A 7521-nucleotide genomic window follows, 5' to 3' on the forward strand; every position below is an offset into this window, starting at 1 on the left:
CCTTCTAGAACTCTAGATGCGTGCTGCCATTCAGGCTTTTATAGTAGGACACGATGTCTATTTCTCTATTGTGTGATATGTAAATGAGTGCAAATATGCACATGTGTTGTTTACTTCATGGTGTTTAAAAATGATGATGGGTCAGACAAATATCAGACAATTCACAAGCTTTAGATGTATGAGAAAACAATTTCTCTAAGAAAATGATCTCCGTTTAGTCATTTATTCACTTGACTTAACCCCATGCTGCTATTAGTTATGCAGGGAAAATAGTGTTTTAATGACTCTTTAGAAAATGTTCACCACAGGAAGAAATACTGTATGACTGGAATAGGCTAAGAGGATATTTATCTCTCTGTGCATTTTGTGGGTCTTAATACTATCACACCTACGTGCTCCAAGAAAGACATTATAGTAGAACAGCTGCTAACAAAGGTGTTTATGATTCATATGGAAATTAGGACTTCAGAAAGAACAAAGTCTTTTTGAACACATTAACTGGTCTCAACATAAAATATAAATTACGTGATCTACTCTTTCTATTAAGCAGTATGACTATGATTACAATTAAAGATAACTCAGACAAGAATAAAAAGAATTAATAATGTAATTCTGTCACTGGGTTGTTTTTTGTTTTTGTTTTTGTTTTTAAGATTTTATTTATTTATTTGACAGACAGAGACCACAAGTAGGCAGAGAGGCAGGCAGAGAGAGAGGGGGGACGTGGGCTCCCCGCTGAGCAGTGAACCCCATGTGGGGCTTGATCCCAGGACCCTGGGATCATGACCTGAGCTGAAGGCAGAGGCTTTAACCCACTGAGCCCACCCAGGCACCCGTCGCTGGTTTTTTTAAGGACGCATTCTCATTAAAAAAAAGTGATGTGAGGGGTGCCTGGGTGGTTCAGTGGGTTAAGCCACTGCCTTCGGCTCAGGTCATGATCTCAGGGTCCTGGGATCGAGTCCCGCATCGGGCTCTCTGCTCATCAGGGAGCCTGCTTCCTCCTCTCTCTCTCTGCCTGCCTCTCTGCCTGCTTGTGATCTCTGTCTGTCAAATAAATAAATAAATAAATAATCTTTAAAAAAAATTTATAAAAAAAAAAAGTGATGTGAAATTGTGATCAACCAAATTCTGTTGTAACAAGAAAATCAAGTTTTTAAGAGTGGCATACCTCCCCCTCCTTTTTTTTTTTTTTTTGGTGACAGATGGGGAAACTGATCTTCAAAGACCTTGTAACTCATGGAAATCACTTTTTAGTTGGTTGCAGGGATAGAACCTGTTGATGAATTCTTAAGCCTAAATTCCTTATACTACATTGTGCTGTCTCCGTAATGCTGTGCGCTAAAGGTATAAGACATCATGTTAGACAGCCTGTCCCCATGGTATTTGATGTGCAGCTGTGATTTCTAGAGAGAACCCAGGACCTTGTTACAGAATACAGTTGATTCATTTAATAAGACTTTCATACAGAATATGGAGGCCTAGATCCATTTATAAACTGTGGAACAGAAAATGTCTCTGCTAAGGAAGTTTTGTGGATGAATGGTTACAAGATGCCATAGTTTATTATTTCCCTTTATGATGGCTTATCAAAGGAAAGCAGAAGTGATGCCTATGTTGTTTTTAGGAAAATAGTTTTATTTATTTTATTTATCTCCGTTTTCATAAACAAGGAGAAAATTTTTTTCCAGAGTACTTTTTTGTAATGGCAACTTTAAAAAAAAAGATTTTATTTACTTATTTGTCAGGCAGAGAGAGAGAGAGAGAGAGAGAGAGAGAGAGAGAGCATAAGTAGGGGAGCAGCAGCCCCCTTGCTGAGCAAGGGGCCTGATTTGGGGCTCCATCCCAGGACTCTGGGATCATGACCTGAGCTGAAGGCAGATGCTTAACTGACTGAGCCACTCAGGCGTCCCTGGAATGGTAACTTCGTCGTCGTCTTCTTCTTCTTCTTCTTCTTTTTTAAAGATTTTATTTATTTATTTGACAGAGAGAGATCACAAGTAGGTAGAGAGGCAGGCAGAGAGAGAGAGAGGAAGAAGCAGTCTCCCCACTGAGCAGAGAGCCCGATGCGGGGCTCGATCCCAGGACCCTGAGATCATGACCTGAGCCGAAGGCAGAGGCTTAACCCACTGAGTCTCCCAGGCACCCCTGTAATGGTAACTTCTTATAGGAATTCCACATCTTCCTTTTTGCTGATGCATACCAAATCTTACCTCCTTCATGCTTCTGTATCTCAGATTTACTATTAATTTTTTTGCCCCATTCCCAGCCCACTCTGTGGTCATTTGTATGGGCTTGAAAGCTGGATAAAGGGAAAAATGAGCTAAGAAACAACTATCCACTTGATTAAATAGAATCCATTTATTTTCATACCATGGATGAAAACTAATCATCTAAAATCTCATCACCATTTGTTTCCTACTCTATGTTCTGGTTGCTGAATGAGAATCTATAAAGCTTGGAGCTATTTTTGGATGTTTATCCTTGGAAAACTGGTACTAATCTTCGTCATTTATGACAGTTCCTACATCGGGACTGCCGAGTGCCAATTTGAAGAAAATAAAACATAATGTTATCTGAGCGATTTTCCCCACCCGGCAAATATCAGGGCTCTTTCCTGAAGGAAGAAGGGGGTTCACTTTCTGTGCCTGAACTTCACCATAAGTTTCAGAGTGAGATGTCTGCCTCCATCTGGGTTTTCCTCAGAAGCTTCTCGGTCTTCACTTGTTTCTTTGTCCCCATACTTGCTCCTCTACTAGTCTCCCCCATTTCAGGAACATTGAAGATATGGCCCCAATTTGGGTAACTAAAGAGGAAATACGGACACCTGGACTAAACACCTAGAAGTTCATCCTATGGTCTCGAGAGTATACAGTTGATTCTGCCACACAGGAAAGGAATGTACAGAGTAGTCCGTCCACCTGCCTCGATATTGTGGCTCTCCCTAAACTCTCACTGATAGAACTAATCCCCTTCAGGCATTCGGAAAACATTTTCTGAAGTAGGTATTGTGACACGTTTGTGAACAGATGCATAGAAGGTTCGATATGGATTCGAGATATCTCTCTCTTTAAAAAAAGGCAAAGAAGTTGAAGCTTTTTCCAGGTCTAAGGTAGTGTAACTGTCTCTTAGAGGGACGCCTGTGCACTAGGTGAAGGGACCCTTGGGCTGCCTTCAGCACTTCTTTCCAAGGTATTCTGTGAAAAGAGGGGGGCTCAGCTTCAGTGAGGTTTGGAATAGTGTTTGGGAAGTTTTCAGAGCTAGACTTAGATGCCTTCAATGGCTGGAAGTAAGCTGCATGTTATAAATCATGCCCATTTTGAGTAGCAGGTGGGATAAATCCTGGAGTAAGTGAGGAGGGAATTAAGCAGAGAGTGCTCTATACCTAAAGCATTTGACAAGATATATAAGATATGTATGCATGATAGATCTATAAGATAGAGAGAACGTGCAGGGGAGCTAGCTATAAATAAAAGGCCTGGCAGGAAAGAGAGGGAGGAAGGCACTGACGAGGCGTCATGCTCTGAAACTGTCGGTATCTGCCACTAAACACCTTGATTTGAGGACCGAGATTGCAGAACGTTGCAAAAATAGTGGGTTGTGTGTCTGAAGAGATTATAAAAAATGACAGCCTGAAAAAGGCCAATTATTGTCTTTTAAAAGAATTTATCCTGGGCTCCTAGCACCTGTGAGCTGAGTTTGTTCCTCTAAAAACACCGGGCCACTGGCAGAGGACCACAGGAAAACCTACACATAAAATGAGAACTTGGTTAATCGTTCAGCACTCCATTCTGACTCTTCTTAGGAGTTAGTCTTATTTCCCAGCTCTCTCATACCATCACAGTTTTCCTCTTCACTGGCCCTTTATCAGCTCGTGAATGTATAAAAATGGCCACATGGAATTATTCCTGCTTCCCTTGCCCTCAGGTACCCCTATCACTCAATATCATCACCGTCCTTCGCGGCTGAATTTGAAAGAAAAGTCTCTACTCCTTGCTTCAGTGTCTCCTCCAGAATTCTCACAGCCGTCACTCTACAGAAGCTGGTTTCTAGAGGTCACTCTCTGCCAGCCTCCCACCCGTCTCACCGAATGGCTTCCTTTCAGCGGTTCTCCTCAACCTCTATGGCATTTGCCATGACGAAGCATCCTTTGTCTTGGGAATCACTACTCTCCTGCAATTTCCTCTTAATTTTTTGACCACTCTTCACCGGTCTCTTTCTAGGTTTCTTTTCCTTCCAGGAGCTTGCAAGTATTGCTGTTATCAAAGGATGACTTCTTGGTTCTTTGCTGTTCTCATGCTCCTATCCATTGCCATCACGTCCACTGCACTTCATTTCCACAAACGTCTGTCTCCAGTCCTGACCTCATGGTGGAGCTGCCCGTTACCAGCTTCACCTGGTGGGACTGAAGGCCTCTCGAAAATCACAGAGCTAACTCTGTTTTCTGGTAACTTGCTCCTTCTCCTCTGCATGTCTCCCCACTTAGAATTACTTTGCAGTCATCTCTTCAGGAAATTTAGACATCTGTGACTCCTTTTTCCCACATCCCCAGGAACCAATCAGTAGGTCTTGCTGATGGCACGTCAAAAGTAACTTTGGAGTTCCTTTTCTCTTCCTTCATTTTTTTACTGCCTTTCCCCTCATCTGGCTTTTTTCATTGCAGAGTGAGTTTCAATCATCTATTCAGGTAGCCTCCTAATAGTGGTTTTGTCTTCATTCGTCTTAGTGCCTCTCCATGCTTCTGCTAAATTACCTCTGATACCTTTCCTTTATCATGTTCTTTCCTTCTTTTCTTCTACTTAGAGAGTTGGGGCAAGCGGCAGTGAGAGAGAGAGAGAGAGAATCTCAAGCAGACTCTCTCCTGCTCCAGTCCCAGCATGGAGCCTGACCCAGGACTCAATCTCATGACCCTGAGATCATGACCTGAGCTGAAATCAAGAGTGGCCCCTTAGCCAACTGAGCCACCCAGGCACCCCATGTCTCTTTCCTTCTTCTTCTTTTTTTAAGTTATTTGATATATTATTTCTAAAATATATTAACGCTGCAGGCTCCCTTTGTAACCCACAGGCCACATATCTTCACATCTTTCTCCTTCTAATATGTACACATTTGTACAGAGACAATTTCCACAAAAAGAAAAGGGTGTTAATTTTGCTTTGCTTTGAACACGTTCACCTATGTTAGTTCAACTAAAAAGGATAGCGCGGTGGGAGTTATGGAGAGACGTGAGTGGATGGTGCAGTGGCTGGCTGGGAAGCCGGCAGAGGCCCGGTGGTGGGCGGTGGGCAGGAGGCCGGGAAAGGCCCCAGGCTGACTTCCTTCCTCCCTCCTGGCCCCTGGGATTCTCAGGGCACTTCCGCAGACTTCTCATTCCTCAGGATGGTCTTGGGTTTGCTCCCGAGCTGGCTGGCTCTGTTTGGTCTCATTCTGTCAGGTGTCGGAAGGGCTATATTCATCTGTTGTTTTGCTGGTGCCTGTGGGGCCTCACTTGCTGCTCTGTGAGGCGACTCCCTGAGGATATTTCTGCTCCTGCTGCTTCAGTGGTTGTACAGTTTCCCTGATCTTGTGCTGTGCGGTCGGGCTAGCAAAGAAATGCCCAATAATTCTGACGATCACTTTCTTTCTCATTTTCATCTGGCGAGTGGTCACGAGGCACGATGAGTTCTGCACTGGTTAAGTTCTGCAGTTCATTCACGGTGTTGCCGCCCTAGCCAGTCCCCCGGCCAGCTGTGGAAGAGGGCACTCAGATGTGGGCTTCCAGTTGACCTCTTCTTTGGGGTTAAAGAAGTTTTTCTTCTTTCAGTTTCCACAAATATCCTCCCCTGGGCCTTGAATTGGGCTTCAGGTGGGCCAGTAATGATGACCATCCTTTCGCTGATATCTGGGCCTACCACAGGGGCCATCTTGATGGAGGCCCCAGTGAACCTGGTCAGCTGGTTAATGCATGCACCCTTCTTCTCGATGATGGCACCTACAGCCTGGGTTGGGATGAAGAGATTCATGGTCTCCTGCTCTGGATAGGAGTGGTGATGTGGGAAAGGTCCGAACTGGTGAGGGGGGTACAAGCTGGTGAAGTATCTGGAGTGGGTAGCGAAAGCATGGTAATGGGAAGTGGCAGGAGCTCCTTGGGGCCCTGCTGTTGGAGGTAGCCTGGATGAAAAGATGCCAAGTGCCCGAGGTTCAACCCCAGGATCAGATTGGCTTGTTCATAAATAGCCAGCATATCATTTTCAAAGGCCTCATGGAGCTTCTTCATGATCTCTACATCTGCATTGGCACAGGCCTGGACTGTGCCTTTCACAGTGATGGTTCTTTTGGGGTTGTACATGCTCAAATCCTGCAGGGGTGGGGTAGTTATCTTGGTCCCCATCTGATGTTCAATTTTCTTCAAATTTCTGCCTTCTTTTCCAGTCAGTCTTCCAAATAAGCCATTGTGGGCCAAAATTTTCGGAGGAATCTCTTCAGCTGGTTTGGTCTCATCAGCCTCTTTCTGCGTGCTTTCAAGAATCATGTGGCATGCTTCTGAGGTCCCCTCTGGGGTGGCATGGATAGTGACAGGCTTCTCTGCAGCCCCAGAGTTCTCCTTTCTATGCATGTCTACCAGGACTGGGTCTGCTTAGTGATGTTTTTTATGGTCAAGCCCTCCTTTCTGATGATGGCACCAACAAACTGGGTGGGAACCAGGATCTGCAGCAGGAAATCAATCTGTCTGGCCTGAAAAGAGGCCCAGGGGCGTGGCCTTCCTCCTGGGAAGAGTGGGCTTGCTGGGCTTGCTGAGGGGGGGAAAGGGAGCTCACCTCTTCATCCAGGATGTAGGAAGCCTTGAAGGAGTAGTTCTTAAACTGATGCCCACTTAGCTTCTCAATGGCTATTTTTGCTTCTTCTCTTGTTGCGTATGTGATGTTGACAATGGCAGTTTCTGTATCTGTGTTGACTTGTTCTACATTTTCCACTGTCCCATACTGAGCCAAAAGTCCATCCAGCATTTCCCACTGCAGGTGAAGAGGGATGTTTCGGATCTGAATTTTTCTGCTCCTGAGCTTTTTAGAGACTGAGTCATCAACTTCCGTGATTTTCCCATGCAATTCCACTTTATCCGATAGTGCGGATGGCCCAGTTCGGGTTGGGGTAGTCCACCAAGGCGTAGTCAGATTTGAGCAGGACCTGTCCCTCCATGGCAGCTTCCTGTCCTCAAAGAGCTGCCAGGGGTTGTTGGCAGTGACGGTGGGGATCAGGTTCCTGATGTAAAGCTTCTTCATCATCATCTCTTTCCCAAGAGCCCATAGCTCCTCTAGCCCGGTACCCGGCATTCCTCACCTCCTCTGCTGCCCTCGTCTCTCCTCCTTGCCCTCCACCTGCCACCACTCACCCCTACCTCGTCTCTTTCCTCCTTCTTCTTCTTCTTCTTTTTTTTTTTTTTTAATTTACTTATTTGACAGACAGAGATTACAAGTAGATGGAGAGGTAGGCAGAGAGAGAGAGGAAGAAGAAAGCTCCCCACTGAGCAGAGAGCCCGATGCGGGG

General features: G+C 45.1%; 1 pseudogene; it reads right to left on the minus strand.

Annotated features, from left to right (window-relative positions):
- Positions 1 to 5481: 5481 nt before the first annotated feature.
- LOC131830423 (insulin-like growth factor 2 mRNA-binding protein 2) lies at positions 5482 to 7259 on the minus strand (annotated as a pseudogene).
- Between the last annotated feature and the right edge of the window lie 262 nt (positions 7260 to 7521).

Source organism: Mustela lutreola, chromosome 4 (assembly GCF_030435805.1).
Source record: "Mustela lutreola isolate mMusLut2 chromosome 4, mMusLut2.pri, whole genome shotgun sequence".
NCBI lineage: Eukaryota > Metazoa > Chordata > Mammalia > Carnivora > Mustelidae > Mustela > Mustela lutreola.